The sequence below is a fragment of the Hevea brasiliensis genome, chromosome 5 (genome assembly GCF_030052815.1).
Source record: "Hevea brasiliensis isolate MT/VB/25A 57/8 chromosome 5, ASM3005281v1, whole genome shotgun sequence".
Classification (NCBI taxonomy): domain Eukaryota; kingdom Viridiplantae; phylum Streptophyta; class Magnoliopsida; order Malpighiales; family Euphorbiaceae; genus Hevea; species Hevea brasiliensis.
The window spans coordinates 69,525,007-69,548,579 of NC_079497.1; the positions used below are offsets into that span (position 1 = coordinate 69,525,007).

General features: G+C 33.7%; 1 long non-coding RNA gene across 3 annotated transcripts; it reads right to left on the reverse strand.

Moving 5' to 3' along the window:
• Positions 1 to 17,466: 17,466 nt before the first annotated feature.
• LOC131180237 (uncharacterized) lies at positions 17,467 to 23,315 on the reverse strand. Of its 3 annotated transcripts, none has more exons than XR_009149039.1 (6): positions 23,149 to 23,315; positions 20,702 to 20,813; positions 20,399 to 20,604; positions 19,989 to 20,062; positions 18,958 to 19,890; positions 17,467 to 18,095 (listed from the first exon to the last, which is right to left on the reverse strand). It is a non-coding gene; the product is annotated as an uncharacterized LOC131180237 (long non-coding RNA). The 3 variants fall into 3 exon arrangements; XR_009149038.1 differs by having other exon boundaries at positions 17,467 to 18,098; positions 23,149 to 23,314; XR_009149040.1 differs by having other exon boundaries at positions 17,467 to 18,098; positions 23,136 to 23,314.
• Positions 23,316 to 23,573: the final 258 nt, after the last annotated feature.

The following is a 23,573-nucleotide window of genomic DNA, read 5'->3' on the forward strand; positions in this document are numbered from 1 at the left end:
AATCTCCCAAATTGCATTTCATCATCATAAAGAAATAAATTAAGGAAGGATAAAAATAATTGAGATAAAATATGGTGTTCTGATACACAGTGTGGCATATCTTGCTCGGCTATACTATAGACGGGTAAGGGGTGTCACATTTAGTAGTATCAGAGCACGGTTTAGGCGTTTCTGGGTCTAGATCGAGTCCATACCATGCATTGCATTTGTAAGAGTCGAGGTGGCACTAATGCAGATCTGTTTGTCTTTGTTATTCTGATTAGGATATGGACCCCACGTCTCAGAGGGTAATTGAGGAGGAAGTGGAGAGTCATACTCCACCTGCAGTAGCTGAAACTGGGGGTAAGGGAGAACCTGCTCCACCAGCTATAGCAGAGCCTGTACAGCCTCCACAGGCCATGTTCCAGTAAATGGCAGAGTTTTTTAGACAAATGGCAGGGGTAATGCCAACACCTCCACAGCAAAAATCCCATTTGGAAAAATTGAGGAAATTCGGAGCTGTGGACTTTTTGGGTAAGAGAGAAGAAGACTCAGTGGCAGTTGAAAATTAGTTATATAGAACCATCCGGGTATTGAAGCAACTACATTGCACCCCAGAGCAAAACTTAGAGGGTGCTGTGTCCCTACTCCAAGACGATGCCTATCAGTGGTGGGATACGGTATCTAGTGAGGGCCAGCCCAAACAGATCACTTGGGAATTCTTCCTTGCCGAGTTCAAGAAGAAATATGTGGGCAGTGTGTACTTGGAAGACTGAAGAAGAGAGTTTATTAACCTGAGGCAGAGGCAGTTATCGGTAGCAGAATATGAACAGGAATTCGTGAGATTAAGTAGGTATGGGAGAGAGATAGTCCCTACAAAAGCAAAGAGGTGCAGAAGGTTTGAAGAAGGACTCAATGATAACATTAAAATAATGATTACAGCTTTGGGGATTTTTTATTTTGCCAAGTTAGTTGAAGCTGCTTTAAAAGTTGAAAAAGTTAGGATAAGTGAGCAAACCAGAAGAGAGAGACAGCAGAAGAGGGGTCCAAGTCAGTCCCGTTCATCCTCTGCACCTGGGAAGAAATTTAAAAGTTCACCTACTCAGAGTTCAGGTCAGTCTCAAGGTCAGGGTCAATCCCAGGGGCCTAGGCCATAGTTTACACCTAGGAGAGGCCAGTCCACACCATCAGTGGGCAGCTCTCCAGGGATGATGTTCAGGGGACCAACCCCAACATCTTCTACTTGTCTACACTACCTGAAAATGGCATAAGGGGGAGTGTTGAAGAGTGACAAGTGCTTGTTTAAGGTGTGGGTCGACAGGGCATCAGTTAAAGAACTGTATACACAGAACTATTACAGCTACTCTAGCACAAATAGATAGACCTACCCCTACACCTCAAAGGGGTAGGAAGTCTGGTAAATCTGAGGCAGTTGGTCTATTACAGAGACCTATATCTAAGCCAGTCGAGAGACTAGAGGCTAGAGCACCTGCTAGAGCTTATTCCACGAGAACTCAGGAAGAGCAAGATGACCCGGATGTTATCAGGGGTACATTCTCCCTCTACAACACATCTGTGCATGCATTGGTGGATCCAGGATCCACTCATTCATATATCTGTATCAACCGACCTGTAGAAAGGGGGATACTAGTAGGAGACAATGACCAAGACATTCTGGTCACTAATCCATTAGGCCACAGCGTAGTGGTGAACAAGGTGTGCAAAGGTTGCCCGTTAAGGATTCAGGGATATAAATTCTTAGCAGACCTGATTGAATTGCCTTTCCATGAGTTTAACGTGATTTTGGGAATGGACAGGTTGTCACGTCATCAGGCAATGATTGATTGTAAATTGAAGAGGATTTCCTTGAAAACTCCTAAAGGTAATGAGATTACAGTTGTGGGGGAAAGGACAGATTTCTTGTCCAATGTCATTTCAGCCACAGTTGCAAGAAAACTAATGAGAAAAGGTTGTGAAGCCTACCTAGCACATGTACTGGATATTAGGCAAGCTAAGCCAGATTTGTGTGACATACCCATAGTAAAAGACTTCCCAGATGTGTTCCCTGAAGAATTACTTGGCTTGCCACCAGAAAGGGAAGTCGAATTTGTTATTGAGATACTGTCAGGTACAGTACCAATCTCTATTGCTCCTTATAGGATGGCACCCACAAAATTGAAAGAACTGAAAATCCAGTTGCAGGAGTTACTGGATAAGGGGTTCATACGTCACAGTGTGTCACCATGGGGAGCTCCAGTGCTGTTTGTAAAGAAGAAGGATGGAACTTTAAGATTATGCATCGATTACCGACAGTTGAATAAAGGGACTGTGATGAACAAATATCCGTTGCCTATAATTGATAATTTGTTTGATCAGTTGAAGGGAGCAAGAGTATTTTTAAAAATTGATCTCAGATCAGGGTATCATAAGTTGAGGGTAAAGGTTGCAGATGTGTCAAAGACTGCATTCAGGACCTGGTATGGGCATTATGAGTTCCTGGTGATGCCCTTTGGCCTAACAAATACACCAGCAGCTTTCATGGACCTTATGAACCGTATCTTCCAACCATACCTAGATCAGTTCGTAGTGATCTTTATTGATGATATTTTGGTGTATTCCAAGACTAGGGAAGAACATGATGAACATTTGAGAATTGTCCTGCAAACCCTAAGAGAAAAGAAGTTATATGCTAAATTGTCCAAGTGTGACTTCTGGTTGAATGAGATTGCATTCCTTGGACACATAGTATCAGCTAATGGGATTAGAGTGGATCCCAAGAAAATAGAAGCAGTGATGGAATGGAAACCTTCCAGAAATACAACTGAGGTCAGAAGTTTCTTGGCGCTAACTGGGTATCATAGAAGATTTGTGAAGGGGTTCTCTTTAATAGCTGCTCCAATGACCAAGTTGTTACACAAGAATGTTAGATTTGACTGGAATGACAAGTGTCAGGCCAGTTTTGAGAAGTTGAAGGCTATCTTGATAGAGGCACCAGTGTTAACACAGCCAGTGTCGAGAAAGGACTTTGTGGTCTACAGTGATGCCTCGCATAATGGGTTAGGGTGTGTATTAATGCAAAAAGAGAAGGTGGTTGCCTATGCTTCCAGGCAGCTAAGGCCACATGAACAGAATTACCCTACCCATGATCTAGAACTTGCAGCAATTATTTTCGCATTGAAGATATGGAGGCACTACTTGTATGGTGAAAAGTGCAACATTTACACAGACCACAAAAGTCTGAAATATTTGCCAACTCAGAAGGAGCTCAACATTAGATAGAGGCGATGGATTGAGTTCCTGAAGGACTATGTAACACCCTTATGTTCGGTAGTGCGTTCTACTGTTTCGGTGACCAGTGTCGGTCCGGACAGCTAGGATGCCTAGAACTACATTTAAATGTTAGTAAGGAGACATAAAATAATGAAATACAAGAAAAGAAAATACAAGAAAAACAAAGAAAAAATAATAGCAATGAAATGAAACTAAGTTAAATGAGCCAAGATCAAATGATGGGTGACCGTGACAGGAAGTTATCATGCAGGCAATAGTCGACCCCAGGATTGCAGGGAACCCTCAGAATTTAATTTCAAGACATAATTAAAGACTTATTGAAGCATAAATTTCATTAGAAATATCAAAGAAAAATTAATTAATTAGTACAAAGAAAAACGAGAAATCGAGAAAATGACAAAACTTGGTGTTACCGAAAAATTGGGAATGCAACCCGAATAGGGGCATTGTGGTCATTTGACATCCCGAGTTGCCTTTTAACCTAAATGTCCATTAAAAATAAATGATATTACACTTGGAAAATGTCATGAAAAATTAAAATGGTGGTACATAATCTAAATATAAAAGATATGAGGAAAATGTGAGAAATTGGAAACTTTGGATTAATTAATACTTTAACCATACTTAGTGCTCCACTAAGTGAAGTTAATGGACATATAATATAGTATATTGGGATAGAAAATCTGTCATCGTCAACCTCCCAAATAAGCCAGCCAAAAATCCTCCCAAGCTTTCATCCATGGCCACCCACTTCCCAAGCTCAAATCTCCATGATCAAGTCATGCTTTCCACAACTTGTCTTCATTAAAGTTTATCCCCACCTTGCAAGCAAGAATTTGATAGTAATTTCAAGAGGAATAGGTGAAGTTTGGTCAAGCTCATAAGGGGTAAGTATCCATTTCTTCAACTTTTCTTTGTTAAAGTTTGTGTTGATATATGGAAGAATAGTTGAAGTTTGGTAAGTTAGGATGCTGCTCCATTTCGGCAGCCATGGAAGTTTAATATGTAACTTGTTTTCTTCATGTAATTGGTGATTTGGGGTGTTGATTTAAATGTTTAATTGTATTGAAGTTGAATTCCATGTATAAAGTTTGATTTGTAAGCTTCAAAAGTGAAAATGGAAGTTGATGTGTATGTGTAATTTTTGGGCGTGTATGTGTAATTTTTGGGCAGCCTCAAAATGGAAATTGGTAAGGTTCAAATTCATGAAATGTTGTTAAAATATTGTACAAAAGAATGGCAGCATATATGTGTGTGGAATAGTAGTGATAGGTATGTAATTTGATGATGGAAGTTTGTGTGATAATTAGAAGTATTTATGTGTATATATTATTGGGATTGAACTTTGTGAATGTTGACTGCATTTGGTGTATTTGAAGTGGTTATATTCTATCCAAGTTGACCTATAATGTAGAGAATGGAATGGTTTTGGTTAGTGCCAAATGCAGAATGGTATGGGAAGTGAAAATGTAATTGGTAAACATGTATTTGGTTTGGTGTTTGAAAAGCATGTAGAGGACAGTGTGCAAATGGACCTATAACCCTAAATGTGTGGCTCCAATTGGTATGAGGCTAATTGGAGGTGAAACTAGGCACAAAATGTGCCAACTTTCATGAAGGAAGCTTACCTAAATTCTGCCTAGAAGGTGACTTGAAAAATGACCAAATCCGAATTAGTGACTTGAAAGCCTGGAAATTGACCAATTGGGCAGCAGTTAGTATTTTGACCATAACTTACTCAAAACAGGTCCAATTGACATAAAATTTTTATCATGAATAGTTTAGACATATATCTAAAATTCTTATGAAGACACCAAATCCCAAAAATGGCCAGAACCAAACCAAATAGCTTGTACAATTTCGGGTACCAAAACTGACCGAACCAAAAGTGACCTAAAAATGACCTAAGCCTACCATTTTAGTGCATTCTGTCCAACTTTAGTAAATTGACCATATCTTGGTCTACACTAGTCAGAATGACCTGAAATTTTGCCCCACGTGCAATAAGACATAGACCTACAACTTTGTAGTTTGGACTGAAACCCGAAAACTAAGGAAACTAGGTCGTCCGGCTAGGTCAAAATAGTACACCGAAATCCGGTAAATTGCAAAACAATGCAATGCACTTGAAAATGAATTTGGTAATATATACTCACACTTAAGGGCTATAAAATGTGACATATTGGTAACATTGGAATTAACTCACCTAGAGTGCATTAAGGATCAACATTATAAGTTGACTAATGAAATGAATTGAAGGGAATAGTACCAAGAAAATTTATATATTGGATTTTATGGTTGGAAACAAATTCATTGAGTACTTAAACACTTTAAATTGTGTGTTTCAGTTGATAAGGATATTGAGAAGCATAAAGAACATTGAGTCAAGGCCTAGGAGCAACTCAAATCAGGTTTGTGCACAATTAGTTTTTAACTGATTTTATTCTTAATATTTCATGTGATTAAATGACATATTTTTCTTATGTATCGTGTTTAATAAGCATTGGATTTAATTTAATTATTATTGAAATTGTTATAGTATGTATGAATTTAGCTTTGTAAAATGGTATTTCCACAAGTATTAAGCATTGTTGTGAATTGAATAAATTATGTTTTTGGAAAATTGTGATAGAACATGTTTTGAATTGTGATGGGCAAATTGCATGGAAAAATGCAAATTTATGATTTGAATTGTGATGAGCATAAAAATTATTGGATATTGGAATTGACTTGAATCGAATTGTATTGTGATTTATGCTCACTAAAAGGATTGTGATATAGTTTTATATCTCACTATAGATGCTTGAATAGGTTATTACCCATCTCTCTCATTTGTTGAGATGACAATGGAGTTAGTTGTGTTTTGATTACCATGGTACGTGCACAGGCTTAGATTCTCCTCTTATTAGAAGTTAGATCTAAGTTTTTTTATGTAATGGCCCTTTCGGAAGATTCATTATTGTGATGTGTACTGTGCACGATGATTTGACCTCCCCGACCATAGGGAGTTAGAATTCGATTCGACCTCCCCGACCATAGGGAGTTAGAATCACCCCGAAAATGGCCCTTTCGGATTAGTCTTGCATAGTTAGTGAGATAAAGAATGGTTTTTGAGATAAAGAATGGCTTTTGAGATAAAGAATAGTTTTTGAGATAAAGAATGGTTTTTGAATAGTAAAGAATTATGATTTTAATTATGATTTATGTATAATTGATTTTGTTAGAATTACCTTACATGTTTAGTTGTAATTTGATAAATTGAAATTCGTGATCAAAGTCATTTTATACAAATGATTTATATTATTGGCAATGAATATTTTGAGTTTTAGAATTTGATAAGTATTCAGATTTCTAAATTATTTGCTGTAAATTTTGTCAATGCATATTGTACTATGTTTTAAATTATAGTTGTGCACTATTTAGTTCACCACTCAGCGATAGCTTTGTATGCTGTCGCAGGTGAAAAGAGCATAGAGCAGTTGAGTAAGCTTCTTTAAAGACACATTCAGATCAGCTCCAGATTTATCATAGGTATACCCATGTACACAGGTTTTGATGTATGCATGTAATAATATGTATACAAATTATTTGAGCAGTTGTATAAAAACTCTTGTAAAATATTTTGGTATGTAATTAAATGTAAATTATTGTAAATGTAAATTTGAGATTTCATTTACTTGAATAGTTTTGTAATATTAATTTTTGAGTCTTGTAATCAATGAAATGTTTCTTTTATGATGAGGTTGGTTTGAAAATGAAATGATTTGATTATTGAGATTGAATTGTGAGATGAAATGAAGTTTATTGGAGTTGTATTTGAGAAAACATATTGGGAGTGTTTTTCCTTTTCAGATTTGAAGAACTGTTTTCTTAAAACACAGTCGGCACTTTGCCGAAATTTTGAAAAAATTTTTATAACACCAGATTTTAATCGATGATTTAAATTTCACAAAAATTGTTTTAAAATCCCTTGTAGTATATCTAATGGGTTATCGGTAGGCGAAGTACGGTAATTCATTAGGTGTACTACGGGATCATGTTACATCTTTCGAGGGAGTAGGTTGTGACAGACTATGATTGTGTGATTAACTACCATCCTGGGAAGGCAAAAGTAATTGCAGATGCTTTGAGCAGAAAATTCATCACAGCTTTAAGATCATTGAATTCCCGTCTATCCTTGGCTCGAGATGGAGCTATTTTAGCTGAGTTGCAAGTGAGGCCAAACTTGCTACAGCAGATTTTAGATGGGCAGAAGGTAGATGAAAAGTTAATGGCTAATATGAGCAAAATCTCAGAAGGGAAGGCAACTGACTATGAGGTAAAAGCAAATGGGTATCTGTATTACAAAGGAAGAGTGTGTGTACTAGATGACGAGGAATTGAAAGCCAGTATTCTAAAAGAGGCACACACCAGTGTTTATGTTATGCACCCAGAAAGTATAAAAATGTATCATGATCTGAAGCTTCATTATTGGTGGCCTGGTATGAAGAAGGACATAGCTGACTATGTGACTAAATGCTTGACATGTCAGCAAGTCAAGGCAGAACATCAAGTTCCATCGGGTTTGCTACAGCCTATACGCATACCTGAATGGAAATGGGACCGAGTCACAATGGATTTTGTCATTGGTCTACCTTTCACCCAAAAGAAGCATGATGCAGTGTGGGTGATAGTGGATAGATTGACGAAGTCAGCACATTTTCTGCCAGTTAGGACTGACTACTCACTGGAAAAGCTAGTAGAATTATATATCCGTGAGATAGTTAGACTGAATGGAATCACACTTTCCATCATATCTGATCGAGACCCAAGGTTTACATCGAGATTTTGGAAAAAGTTGCAAGAAGCCTTGGGCACACAACTCCACTTTAGTACGGCTTTTCATCCTCAGACGGATGGACAGTCGGAATGAGTAATTCAGGTAAACCTAAAAATTAATTGAATTTTTACAAATAATAAATTGAAATGATAGTAACAATGTGAATTATGTGATAGGTTCTTAAGGATATGCTAAGGAGTTGTGTCAATGAGTTTGAGGGGAGTTGGGATAGATATCTCCCACTGGCAGAATCGCATATAATAATAGCTACCAATCTAGCATTCAAATGGCCCCGTATGAAGCACTATATGGGAGAAAGTGTAGAACCCCAGTATGTTGGACTGAATTGGGTGAAGATAAGCTGGTAGGACTAGACCTGGTAAAATAGACTGAGGAAAAAGTAAAGTTAATCAAAGCTAATTTGAAGATCGCCTCAGATAGACAGAAATCTTATGCCGATTTGAAAAGAAAAGAGATAGAGTATGCAGTTAGCGACAAAGTGTTTCTCAAAGTCTCACCGTGGAAGAAGGTACTGAGGTTTGGAAGAAAAGGTAAGTTAAGCCCTAGGTTCATTGGCCCATATGAAGTTATTGAACATGTGGGACCAGTGGCCTATCGGCTTGCTTTACCACCAGAACTGGATAAGATCCATAATGTATTCCATGTTTCTATGCTAAGAAGATACCGCTCAGACCCTTCACATGTCATCTCAATAGAAGAGATTGAAATTCAACCGGACTTGACATATGTAGAAGAACCCATACGGATCCTAGCTCGGGAAGTAAAGGAACTGAGAAATAAACAAATTCCACTGGTGAAAGTACTTTGGAGGCACCATAATACCGAGGAGGCAACTTGGGAAAGTGAAGAGACGATGAGGCAACAATTCCTTCAACTATTTGCATCAGGTTAAATTTCGAGAACAAAATTTAAATTAGAGGGGAAGAGTTGTAACACCCTCGTTGTAGCAATTTCGTACATTCTACTGTTAAAGTGACCGGTGTCAGTTCGGACAGCTAGAACATCTGGAAAAATATTTATACTAAAGTGAGGAGTCATAATTAACTCAAATAATAATAAGAAAAAATTAGGAAAAATTTTAGAAATAAAATACAATTAAGTTAAATGAGCCAATGCCCTAGTGATGGGTAACCTAGTGGGAAGTTACGGTCTTCATAGCTAGAAGCCCTAACCCTAGGGGAAAATTCATAACATAAATTTTTAGGACTCTTGAGAAGAGTCATTGAGGTTTCTATGGCATTAGAATGCCAAGAAAAGGCTTAGAAAAATTTTTTAATTGGTACACACAATTTTAGCTCGTTAAACCAAACGAATGGCATTTTAGTTATTTCGTCTTCAGAGATGATTTTTTATCAACTTGTCCAATTAAGTACATAAATTATATGATATCAAATATGAATAAACATTGCTAAAAATGAAATTGAAAGTGAGTAGTAAAGAAAAGAAAAAAAAGAGATAATATTGATTTAATGAAGTAAGCATGAGGTCATTAAAAACCTTTGGCCAATCAAAATGCAATAAAATCATTATAATAAATCAAAAAAGGAAAAGAAGAAGTCAAAGTTGGAAAGAAAGCCATCAGCCATCCATATCTCTCTCCTTGGCCGAAACACATTCCTCTTCCCTCTCTTCTATTGCCAAGTTTTCCAAAGCTCCATTTCCATTGTTTTCTTTCAACTAAACCCTAAGTTTCCAACACAAAACCTTAATATTTTATCTTAGAGAAGATTTTGGGAGCAAAAAGAAGTAGAAAAGAAGAGTTGCTGTAAGCTTGGAATTGACTCCATTCAAGGTTAGTGTCTAATCTCTTCCCCCTCTTATTCAATTCATGTTTAAGGCAATGAGATAAGTGGAAATTTTAAGACAAATAGAATAAAATTTATGTATATTCATCCCTATAATTTCAGCAGCTTAAGGATGGTTATGGTTTGATGAATTTCCTTGAAACAAAGTGGTATGTGAGATACCCTTGACATGAGTTGAGTGATTGAACATTTAAGTGCAAGTGTAATGCATGAATGGAATTTGAAAACTTAGAGACTTGAACAAAATTAGGGTTTGCTCATGTAATGGTATATGAACATTGTAATAGTCAATTAGTGACTATTTGACTATATGTGAGGAGGAATTGAAGTGATTTAGGACAATGGAATTAAGGTTACGCATGCTGCCCTTGGTGACCGACAGGACTGGGTGTGAGTCCAGTAGGTTTGGGCAGCTATTACTGGAGTTGTGTAGGTTCAATTGGTGCAAGGCCAATTGGACATGAAACTAGACACATAATGGCACAACTTTGGTAGAGAAACCCTGCCTAGAAAACTAAACCAAGTTGACCTAAAAACTACCCTAATCCGGGTGACCAACATGCTGTCCATGGAAAATGATCAAATGAACAATATTTGTTTAAATGGTCATAACTCAGTGTAGAAAAGTTCAATTGATATGAATTTTTACCAGTAGAAAGCTGAGACATAGCCCTACAACTTTTATGAAGAAAACAAACCCAAATTTTGACCATAACATGTCCAATAACTGACCTGCAATCAGTGTACAAAAACTGCAGAATTGATTCTGCCCAGAAATTCTAGAAAAATTGCTATCCGGCCAATTATGGTGTTTAGGCCATAAGTTGATCTACAAAACTCCAAATGGAGTGATTGAAAAAAATAAATATAACTAGATACAATAAGGAACAACTTCGATGAAGAACATTTGGCCAAATTCTCAATGTAGAATAACTTAATGGAACAGTAATCTCTAACCTTCAAAACTGAAATTTCTGATTTATTCTCCATTGGTTAGAAGTGTGAATTGGCAACTAATGCCAACACTTTTGGGAACCAAAATGTGGTAAATTTATGTGATTAGGACTCATGCAACTATTATGCATTGGAAAGTCAATAATTTGTCCTAAATAGTAAAATGAATAGTAACCTTACATGTTAAACATGAAAATTCAATCAATAACTTTGTAATGTGCCCTAGTACACCTAGTAAGATTGGTTTGGATAGGTTGGCATGCCAATAGGGTTCAGTTAGCAGTACTGCACATGGCATTATGTCATTCTGTGATTTTATGGCTTTTAGCCATTTTGATATTATGATGATACTTAGCCTTGTGCCTAATGTTAATACAGCTTATCAGCTATTCTGTGGCCCACCGGGAGACACTATGTGACCGATGGTGTAACGGCCCGAGGTACTTGATACCCAGTGCCAGTTTACCCGTTTATCTAGTCCAGTCATCCAGTATAGGTTACTTGGGCAACCAAAAATGGAAGTTGATAAATTTCATGAAATCATTGATATAACAAGTGCCAAATAAATAGACTACAAATAATTACCAAAATTTTGTCTGCATGAGATATTAATATATACACTGCATATTTATATTTCTTTTAGTTCTTTTTATTTTATTATTGGCACCACTAAGTATTATTACTTAGTGCATCGCTTTTTGCCACCCGTAGGTTCTGGAGAGACAAATAGAGAGCCCAGTAGACCACAGACTGGGTGAGGTCACATATCTGCATAGAGTCAGAGTCACCTCTCGTTTGCAGTGCATCAGTGGTAGGACCTTTAGGTTCCTTTTGAAATTTTGTTTTTGTATTTTGTAATGGGTAGTAGTTTGTGATTTTTAAATTATGAACTCATGTAAATAGTAAATTTATGTAATTATATGTTGATGCACACATTTTGTAAAATTTTGTTAATTAATATAATTTGAGAATATCTTCATGAAATTAAATTTGATTTTGGATTTGAATGAAATTGTAGATTCATGTTGAAAACTTGAGATGCTTGTGAATGTTGAGAATTGTTGAGACCATGTTGATGGTTATTGGAATTTGAAAATGATTGAAAATATATAGGAAGTGTTTTCCACAGGTTCCGAATAACTGTTTTCTCCATTTTTAGCCGGTACTCTGCCGGATTTTCTATAAAATTTTCGGAACCTCAAATGAATTTATAATTTCAATAAATGACTTAAATGAGTCAAATCTCCCAAATTGCATTTCATCATCATAAAGAAATAAATTAAGGATAAAAATAATTGAGATAAAATATGGTGTTCCGATACATGGTGTGGCATATCTTGCTCGGCTATACTGTAGACGGGTAAGGGGTGTCACAAGTTATGTGCATAATTTGGCTTGGTGTTTTTCATATGAGTTGTTTTCTTGTGTCTCATGGTTACACAAGTTTAAGAATCACTAAATTTGATGTTGTGTAGGGTACATTATGGCTAACTGATCAACCTGGACTCCTGGGTCTTGTAACTCCAGGATTTCAGGTTTTAGGTCTGTATTACAATTATTATTTAAGGGTCTTACACCCAAAATTTGAGTAAGGTTTCTATACCAAAGTTGTAGCCCTAATTCTTAAGTTTTTAGATCATTTTGATTCATCCCAATTGAGATTTTCTAGTGGAAGTTATGGTTTAATTACTGTCCTGAGGTCAAAGGGCAAAATGGTTTGGATGCAGGAATTTCTAGGTTGGGAATTCCTGATTTCTCCTAATAATTTCCCCGAGATGCCTTATGATCTGGGTTCTAGTCAAAACACAAAAATTGTAGTTCTATGTGTTATGAACATTTTGGCTTTAGAATCACTGTATTCGCAGTTTTTTAGCTCAAGTTATGGCATTTTTGCCACAACTGGTCAGACACCCCAAAGTTCAAGATTTCCATATTCAGGTTTAGTCCGGGGCAAGTTTGACGGACTAATTTTACCTAGCAATTTTGTTGAGTTAGGGTCCAAACTAGGTTTTATGATCTTCATGAGAAATGTTCTCCTATGTTTTCAGAATTCCATAGGTTCAAGAATCAGGTCACTTGGAGTTTCCTAGAGTGAGTTATGCTTAAATTACTAAACACTGTTTATATGGTCATTCTGCCCAGGTCAAAAACATCAATTCTAGATTCAAGCTTAATTTAGGCAACTTGTGATCAGCTTCTGGGCAAGCTTCCTTCATGACATTTCTAGCATTATATCTTAAATTTTATCTCCAATTAGCCTCACACCAATTGGAGCTTTGTAGCTCTATTTATAGCCATTTAAACACACTGGACACAATCTATCCAGGTTCAACAGCAATGTCCCACATCACTTCTAATAACTTAATTCACCAACTAACATCAATTCACATTAATATACACTTCAATGGGGCATTATACCACATTAATACATCAATTACACTCCATGGAAATAAAACCCTAATTCTCCTAAAACCCTAACTTCACCATTCACAAACTCAAGCAAATTCCAACATTCCACATCATGTATACACATCCATTTACACTAGAGAACATAATTAATCTCATCAAATTATCAAAATCCCCCATACTTCCATAGCTGGCCGACCCCATGCTTTCATACATATCTCATTTCCATCAATTTTCATGCAATTTCATCATAATTCAACTTAATTTTAATAAAAGAAGAAGTAGATAGGCTAGTTTATGCACTAACCTCACTTGAGCCAATTCCTAGCTTTCCCAATCTTCAATTTTCTTGCTTCTTTTTGCTGCCAATCACTCTACTAAGATCAAATAACAAGTTTTAATGTTTGAGGTTTGGGAAAATATGGTGAGAAAAGGAAGAAATTGGAGCTTTGAAGGAGTAAAAATCGTGGAAGGGCAAGGCAGCTTGGTTCGACCAAGGAAGGGAAGAGAGATGAAGATGAAGACTTTTTCATTCATTTAATTATTTTGTCCCTTATATATATATATATATATATATATATATATATATATATATATATATGTTGTCTAATTATAATTAGTTGAAATTTTTAATTAGAATTAATTAATATAATTATAATTATATCAATTCCTTTAATTCCCTTTATGTCCCCTTTTAATTTCCATAAACACTTCATATTCTTAATTCATTTTCAACATTTTAATGTCACTCATTTTAATGGAAAATTATGTCAAAAGTCAACTTTGGATGTCAAATAACCAAAATGACCCTTATCGGATTATAGTCTATCTTTTTCGATAATGACACTTAACTCCATAACTCGATGGTCATTTTGATTTTTATACTGCTTATTTCAATTTATTTTCATTTCATTTTTAGTCCTTAAACTGGCTTTGAATAATACTATTCATGGACTGAAAATAGTACTGTTCAGAGCTCAGAAGTTCAGGACGTTACAGGTCTGAAATGTTTTAAACCTATAAATGCATCTTTTTTATGCCTTCTCACACAAAATGAAGGCTTGAGATTGATCTACACTCTTAGAAATTATTTATTGCTTTCATTCAAGTGCATTAACTTATATTTAAGCCACATTGGCATGTCAACTCTCTCTCATCTTTATAGTTTCTATTGTATTATGTGAGATTGAGTGAAAAACAATCTTTAATATTATTTGTGAGGGTTGTTCAAGCACCTTGTGAAGCTTGAAGTGAGTGAAGTGTTTGGGATAACACTTGTAGAGATTTGCAAGCACCTTAAAGACTTGTGGATGGAAAAGGTTTTCTCATGCCAATTGAAAAGAGGTTATAGCGGAGTGAAGACTCAAGGAGAAACCTTGAGAGAGTGGATGTAGACTAATTAAGCCGCACCACTATAAAAAATCCTTTTATTTAATTCCAACCCTTATCTCTTTACTTTATGTCATTTACATTAATGAGATTCTTGAGTTGAATGACATATTTGATGTGTTGATTGAATTGACTGAGCAATATATTGAATTATTGAGCACATTGAGAATGTTGATGAGTTGAAATTACTTGATATTACATGATATTACACCGTGATATACCTTGAACATATTTGAATTATACTTAATTAGGTTGATTTTGAAGTTGCTTAGAATCTAAGTTGTGCACTTTGATAGAATTTGTTAGGTTGCTTTGTCTTGGTTAAGTGTAAAGTTGCATTGAGCTTATTTATGATACACTTTTGATTTGCTTGGCACATATATCACACTTAGGAATACCTAATTGAATAAAACTATAATTTTTCAAAAGGCTTCAAATAAGAACAAAAAAATTATTAAAGTCTAATTCACCCATCTCTTGAATTATTTTAGGCTTGTAATAACTCTAGAAAAATTCTCTGCCCAAACTAACTTATCATCTGAATCCATGATGATATAACTGTAGGAAAATCCTCTGCCCAAACTAACTCTTCATCTGAATCAAAACTAGATTTGGCACGAAAGTGTGCATGCATATTGCAGTAGTGAGGGACAAACGGCCGGCAACATCGCCTTAAACAACGACGATAGGCGAGGCAATCAGTAACGGTCGAGCCCAACTCAGTTCTTATATTATTATATTTAATACTTTAATATATTATTGTAAGTGGAAGCGGTTGTCCTTTTCTGGCTATTGTCTTTAGTTGGTTTTAATGGTGGAAAGGTCACCTTTAAAATGAGGGCAACAATTATGTAAATTTTTAAAGTATTTTGAAATTTTAAATAAGTTATAAATTTTATTAAAAATATTAAATAAATTTTTTAAATTTTAAAAATAGATTAAATAATTTTTTTTAATTATTTTGAGTATAATTATGCCCTTAACTTTTAAAAATAAATAAAAAAATTTTAATTCTAATATAAATCAATTCAAGACCTCGCACAAAAAATTTTTAGTGCATGAGGTCATCATTAGTGATTATACATATTTAATTTATAATATTTTAATAAGTTTCTACTTAAACAAATTGAAAAGTTATTTTTTATTAAATATTTTAAGAGACTTTTTTATGAATTTATTATTTTTATCATAGTTTTTATGGAGAAGTTTTTTGAATTAATTAATAAATAACAACTTATCAATATATTCTAAGATGAAGCAAATATCATATAATTGATAATGAAAATTCATACACTAAAAGATTTTCATACGTAGCATTAACTAGATTTATATTATAGGTAAATTATTTTTCATTCCTTTTTTTATATGTTTTTAAAAATTATAGATTATTTCCAAGCAGCTATTTAATTTATTTTAAAAATTTAAAAGACTTATTTATTTTTTTTTTTAAATTGAAGGATTTAATTCAACTCACAATATTTTAAAATTTTATATAAATATTTTGCTTAACTTAAAAGAATTAAATAAATCTTTTGCCTCTAATTTTGAATATATTATTAATATATAATATTTTAGTCAAAACCTAATGCACAGAAAAGTGATAATATCACAAATAAACTATGTAATTTAAATATTTATTATTTTAAGGATAGTAACTATTAAAATAATATTCTTAATTTATATCCGTTAAATTATTCTTTAAGTCGTTAACGAACAGATTTTTGTAATTATATCTTTTTATTTAAAAAAATACTTTTGTTTTAGTTTCAAAAATTAATTATAAATTTGTGTAAGGATTAAAATTGAAGTTAGCAGTGTTTTACCAAGACAAAAATATTATCTTTTAAATTATGGGTTAAGATAATTGCAATTAAAATATTATTTTCATTTCAGAAAATTTTGAATATATATAAATGGATCCCACAATTAGAAATCTTAATCAACTGCCACATAAATGAATCTAACTTGGATAAATTTAGGACTTAACCTCTAAAATTAGGATAAAATTAATATTTACAAACAAAGAAAATGGTCTTTATTATTATTATTATTATTATACCATTAACCTTTAACGAAATGTTGATGTGACAATATTTTTAATTGGACATAAATTTCAATTTAGCACCTAAACCTAAATGCTACCCAAATTGAACTTTCTAATCTAATTAGAACATAATTACTCGAATAAGCACATTTAATTAAAGAAAGGGGGCTGTGGTTCTTATCGTGGGGAGTCATCGGAGAAGCGATGGAGATGATGAACTATACATGAAAGGAACATGAAGAAATAGAAAAGGAAGAGTCGCATAAACTCTTGATGAATTTTCAATGAATATATATTTTAATGGTATCTCCATAGCTGAGGTACAGGGAATGGGTAGAAATCTCTAAGTCCTAAAGTTTGTAGCACCCTTAACCTGATAAGCACATCCACGTTAATCAAACGCACTGAACTGTAAATATATTACCCATGCGCATATAAATAAGTAGAGCTGTGCACGATTCTTGATGTCTCGAACTAAATTAAAAATTATACCAAATCAGTAAAAATCGTACTGAATCAAAATTATTTAATACTTTAGTTTAATTATGGTTTTTTTATTAAAAATTGAACTGTACTAAAATCGAATTAAAGCTGTACCAAATCAGAACCGAATCGAAAATTGAATTAGCATATATATTTTTCTATAATTTTATATATATATATATATATATATATATATATATATATATATATATATATATAATATCTCAAATCGATTAATTAATTGGATCTAAAAATATTAAAATTAAATTGTGATATAAGCATTCAAATTTTCTTCAATTTCTGTGCAGCCAAACACAAAAATTCATATTTTCTTTCAATTTCTCGACAACCAACCACCTAAAATAAAGGCCAACAGCCACAGACTTGGTTCATAACCTCTCCTTAACGTGTCACAGCTCTACCAAAAACAATGGACACAAAATATAAGCTTCACATAAATTTGATTTAGCTATTTGTTAACTTCTTCAACCTCCTCTAGATTTGTAAGCAATTAGCGTACAATCGCTCCATATGTTAACATAAACAGCTTCAGATTCTGCACAAATTGACCACCCAATATCAAGCAACACATATAAAACAGTAGCAACCTCACTACCTACATTGAAGATTTGATCCACCAGAGGATCCACTTTTCGCTCCTTAATCCTTCCTTCCCTTCAATTGCGCACAAGCTAGCGAACTCTTCCTCTTATGGGACTCATTTTGAATACTACCATTGCCTGGTAATTGATTTGGAAGCAAGACGAAGGATTCAGAGATTGAAGCGGAATCAAAATCCAATAGGTTATTTTTATATTCGGGGTGAGCAAAGGCAGAGATTGGAGGGTGGAGAGTTCGTGGAATTGGAAAGGAGTGAGGATCCGGAGTGACCCAATTTGTTGGACTTCTAGAAATCAAATAAGCCTAATCAAACAATGATAGAACAAAATATGACACAATAAAATTGTAATGGAATCAGAAATAAACAAGAGTGTTCAATCACAGTAGAATCTTCTGTTTTCTAGTTGTTACTGAGAAAATGGAAAGGGAAAAAAAAATACAGCTTACCACACTTGACATTCGCGAAGATTGCATCACTGGATATTAATAATATTTCATTAATTGAATGGATAACATGACTGATTTTAAACTTAATTAGATTAACATTATAACGCGTAAGATTTATTTAACCAGAACCTAATTGAACCTAAACTTTGTTTAAGAACTCAATTGACTAATGATGCATACTTTAAGAACTAAAATAGGTCTTTAACCCAAGAGATATTAGTTGGCAATGAATTTCATTATGATACAATTTCAACTGCAATAATTTCCACTTGGCAAGCACATCAGAAAAATGATGAGCTCCAATTCATCCAAATCTCTAATGTATAGTTTTCTAACGTGCTTCTTAATTTTCATCACTAAAAAACCAAAACATTTCTTAATTTTATATGATTAAAATAAAATTATAAATTAAGGCACATATCATTGATTTCATGGGTATGATTGTTATTTGAGTATTTTCCATACAAAATGAGAAAACTTGCTTCTTCCAAGCAATTGTCCTATATCAACCATTTGGATTCACATTGGTATTCATTAACATAATAATACAAAAAAATACACTTCCATCTTCAATTTTTTTTTCTATGATGCTATTGCAACATTGTGGATGCACGTTCATATGTCCATCCCTAATTCAATCATCATAGCATGTTCAGCTAAAAAATTAAGTATTGACAAGTAAAACATTTCGATCATACCTTATTGTTCTACAAATTCATTGGCTTCAGTCAGTTGCTGTGTCCTGCAGTATTATAAAGATTGTGAGTGCTAATGTAAAGTATACAGTGAAAATTTTTTATGGTGTTCCAGCTGTTCCCTTAATCTTGACCCTTCACAGATGGGTCAAAGGAGCCACCAAATATTTTGAATAAGCTGGGCTAGCTTAAGTCGACTTTGGTATCATGAGAATAATCAGAAACAGTGAGATAACTCCTAATGAAGAACCTCAGTTCAATTCAATCCACAGCTCTAGATTAGTTGTCTAAAGAAAATGAAAACAGCTTTAATCTGGGCAAGCGTCAATTGAATGGAACCTAAACCACGTTTCTGCTATAGTGTCCTCTTACAAGCTTGCTTCTTCTTCTTCTTTTTCTTCTATTTATTTATTTATTTTTTTTTCGTTTGCTCTTAAAAGCTGTTTGGTTCAGATCAATACGCATCAATAACTAACTTATAGTCCATTCAAATCCATTTCCTCATGCCAAACCTTGGCAATAATTAACTATGAGAAGCATTAATAGGTTAAGAAAGCATTTTCTAGCCAGTTCCCAAGTTTACTTTCCGTTCCTTTTTAAATTTTTGTAACAAAGCAGGATAAAAAGGAACTGCATAAACTAGGAAATAAAGGTTTATTGGTTTGGTGATAGAGGCATAGATTCAAGTTTATCTGTTTGCTAAACTAAAAGTGCCGCACTATTAACCATCAAGACTAAGAACGAAAAAGATTAAGTGATAAACCAAGACAGAAAGTCATGAAAGGATTACCATATTCTGCTCTTCCATTTTCAAGTAAGCACTCTTTGAACCTAAAATCATGACAGAAAGTCATGAAAAGATTACCATATTGATTTATGACTGATACCAAGCCCATTGCAGGTGATTATCATTCCTTTAAATCTGGCAAGATATTCCTACATTGCAATAACAGAATTGTCCAATACTTGTCAACAAAATATGCCAATGGGAACCTTGAACAATCTAGAACTGAAGGTATCCTAAAAATTCTCACCTGCAAAGTGTACTTATTGATCTCATGTATTCCAGTTAAATTGTAGTCAGAGCGTTCAGCTGGATCACTCAACACTGCAGAAGAAAATAGTAACAAGAAAAGAATGAGCAGAAGTCTATCATACACCATTGTGTCACCTATAAACATTTGTACTGCAGCACTGAATACCATAAATCCTTAAAAAGTATCAGATATAAATGGCTTTAACCTAATAGAGCATCTTTGAAATGGGTTATCTATATTCTTTTCATCCTAATTTTCATTTATGTACAAAGAAATGTTTTCTACTTCTGTATTGATTAAAGTTAGGATCCTGGAGCCTTTCCCTGCATCAAAAATTTACTTACAAAGAACACTTAATGTTTTTGAAAGAAATAATAATTAAAAAAAAATCAATTGATTTCTAAGACCTGTAAAGTGTAATCCTTGTAAAGAGGCAAGAACCACAGACTAAATTTCGCTGATTGATGCACTAGAAGCAATATGCATCATATCACATGGGGAATGTGGACTTTCATGCTTATCATGACTAAGGATTGCCTCTGTAAGCTTCATTGATCTCTTGAAATTTAGCAGTAACAGCACTATCACCCTCATGTTTATCAGGATGCCACTTCTGCAGACAATAAATGAAAATATCATGAAATGTCTTCAATCAATCCCACAGCAACTAAATTAATTGATTATTGCAATCAAGAAATATAAAAGCTCACATAAGAAGCTGCTCATAGTAGATGCACCACTAACCAGTGCAAGCTTTAGGTAATTTAATCTTATCTTCTCATCTGTTGCATCATAATCGACCTCCAAAATTTTGTAGTAATCCTAGAAAGAGTGAGAGTTTCCCATCAGATCATATAGTAAAATACAAAGCAAAATATCCACATCAAGAGACTAAGTAAACTTGTCCATGAGTGAAAATGCATTGTGAATAAATGCTTACAGTATGCAACCTGAAATCTTCAACAAATGGTCCCATAAATTTCTATGGAAAAGAATGAATCAGATAACATGATTGTAATCGGCTACTAATTATATTATTTAAGTACCTGAAAATGACGGTTGTTTTTTTGGTAAAAGGTGCAAATAAGCAAGCAAAACGTTCAAGCCTTTTTCTTTCATTGTTTGATCCTTTAAAAAGAAAAATCCTTCATTTATCTTTTATTGCCCTTGATCTTTTCCACAAGATAAACCTTCTATTGCTAAATTTTGTAAGGATACCAACTAGTATTTTAATTAATGCATATCTAACCGTGCCATTCAAACCTGCAATGCTTATAGAGCTGCAACAAACTACATTCCATACAATGTGTCTCACACATAAAAATAAAGTTAAATGCAAAACCTGCCTGCTAAACCAGGGGATATGGGCCAACACTTTTGGGTTTTACCAAAAAGCTTGTTTTGGCACACTATTCCTACATGGAAATAACTAAATCTGTTCAAACACCTTCCATGCCTGAATCCTTTAAATTAAAGTCCACCAGTAAAACTTCCACCTTATTTCTAAAAATTTTATTTCATTATGCTTTGCAACTTCATCTTGCATTTTAGCTAGACAAGAGTACCAGCAACAGAACAAACATATTGAAGATACTGAATCAATTTTGATGAAAAGAAGATATTATGACAACAGAATATTTATATTTTCACTAGAAATCATCTGTAGTAGGCAAAAATCAACATATCAAATATTTCTTAAGACAGTTTAGAGAAAAATGAAATAGAAGTAAACAATGAAACTGCTGAAATGATGCATTCCATGGAGCCATCAATGATAAATCTAAAAAGCATTTCACACCGGACATCAACCCACTACAAAGAATGTATGGGACAGCACGAGGTAACCATGCTTAAGCTTTGATAAATAGCCAAAAAAAACTATCAGAAACATTTCAATTATGTCAACAAAATAAAGATTTCCGAAGCAAGAAAGGGTAAAAGGACACGAAATGCTTAAACGAAAAACAGAATGGAGAAGAGCATCATTCTTGCGTAGCAAAACTCTCATTGTATAGCATTTCTTTCTTGGAGCAGGATGAATTTCATTATCAAAAATAGATGAAATCTATGAATCCATCAAAACAATTTAGCAAGCCTGAAAATTAGGTACTTAAATATAGGTAATTGTAGAAAGTGCACTAATATCATGTTGCAAAATTATACGCATGCAAGCAAAATGCTGAGAATACTAGTATTTTGTATTCATTTTCGTTTCACAAACATGTGTACAACATGACCTAGAAATATTATAAATTTCTGAGGATTTAACCCAAAATAGTTTAGAGTAGAGAAAGCGAATCCATATAGCTGAACCCAAATTTTTGGGATAAAGGCTTAGTTGAGTTGAGTTGAGTTGAGTTTCACAAACATCTTCAACAGAATAGCCCTACTTGATTGGTTGTGTACATAACGCAATTTTAGTTCATGCTTCTCAAATTAATGTCCTTATATTTTAATGATGACAGTAAGCTAACTCTTTAGATAGGCTTAGGAGGGGTTTCTTTACAATATGCTTCTCAAATTAATGTCCTTATATTTTAATGATGACAATAAGCTAACTCCTTAGATAGGCTTAGCAGGGTTTTCTTTACAATACGTATATTTAGGCTTGAAATCTTTAATTTATTATCTGGCCTGCAATTTCTGAGCAACTAAATTGCACCAATATGTCTAAAAGGTCACACCTTAATAATAAAAATAAACTTCCTACATGAAACAACAACAAAAACTAAGCCCTAATCCCAAACTATGAAGCAGATTTTGTATACAGTAATTCATCCCATAGCAACCATAAAAAGCTATACTTCAGAAAACAATGCACCCAACTACAGCAACTGGATTCCCATACACGTGAAAAAACTGCAAATAGTCTCAAATTAAGCTCAATTATTTGAATAAATATTTATTCTAAACGGCCCCACACCACGAAAAATTAACAACACAATTCATTTCTTTTCTTCTTTTCCCCTTCCCTTGCATAGCATCCATATATAAATCAATGGAAAGATAAAGACCCAGGAAAAAAAATCCCAACTGGGAAAATAAGAAATTACATTATCGTTTGCAGGAACAAAGAACTAAACTCAGTAATTTTTTTTTAAAAAAAAAAGGAAAGAGAAAAAGGAATAGGAAAAGAGAAGTAACTGCTCTTGTGCACCTTTTGGGTGGTGTTCTCATTGCCTTCCATCTGATATGGTTATGGGTTTAGCGTGCAGAGGATTTTTTGAACACTTCATGACATCTCATAAAAGAGAAAAAAAAATAAAAAAAAAAAACCCAGAGGATGCTTGATTATTCTTGAAATAAATGAAATTAGTTTCTACAGATAATTTAAATAAAAACTATAAAACAAAAGGAAGACAAGGTTTTGACGTTTTGTGTGGTGGGGTTTAGGTTTCTGGAAGGAAAAATGAAGATTCTTAAAATGCCACAATAACCGTGGATAAATTTTGACATTATTCTAAAATTTATTTTGTTGTAATATTATAATTTTTTAATTTAAAAATATAATATAAAATTTATTAATATTTAAATTTTAAATAATAAAATTTTTTTAATTTTTAATTATCAATTTTTTAGTTA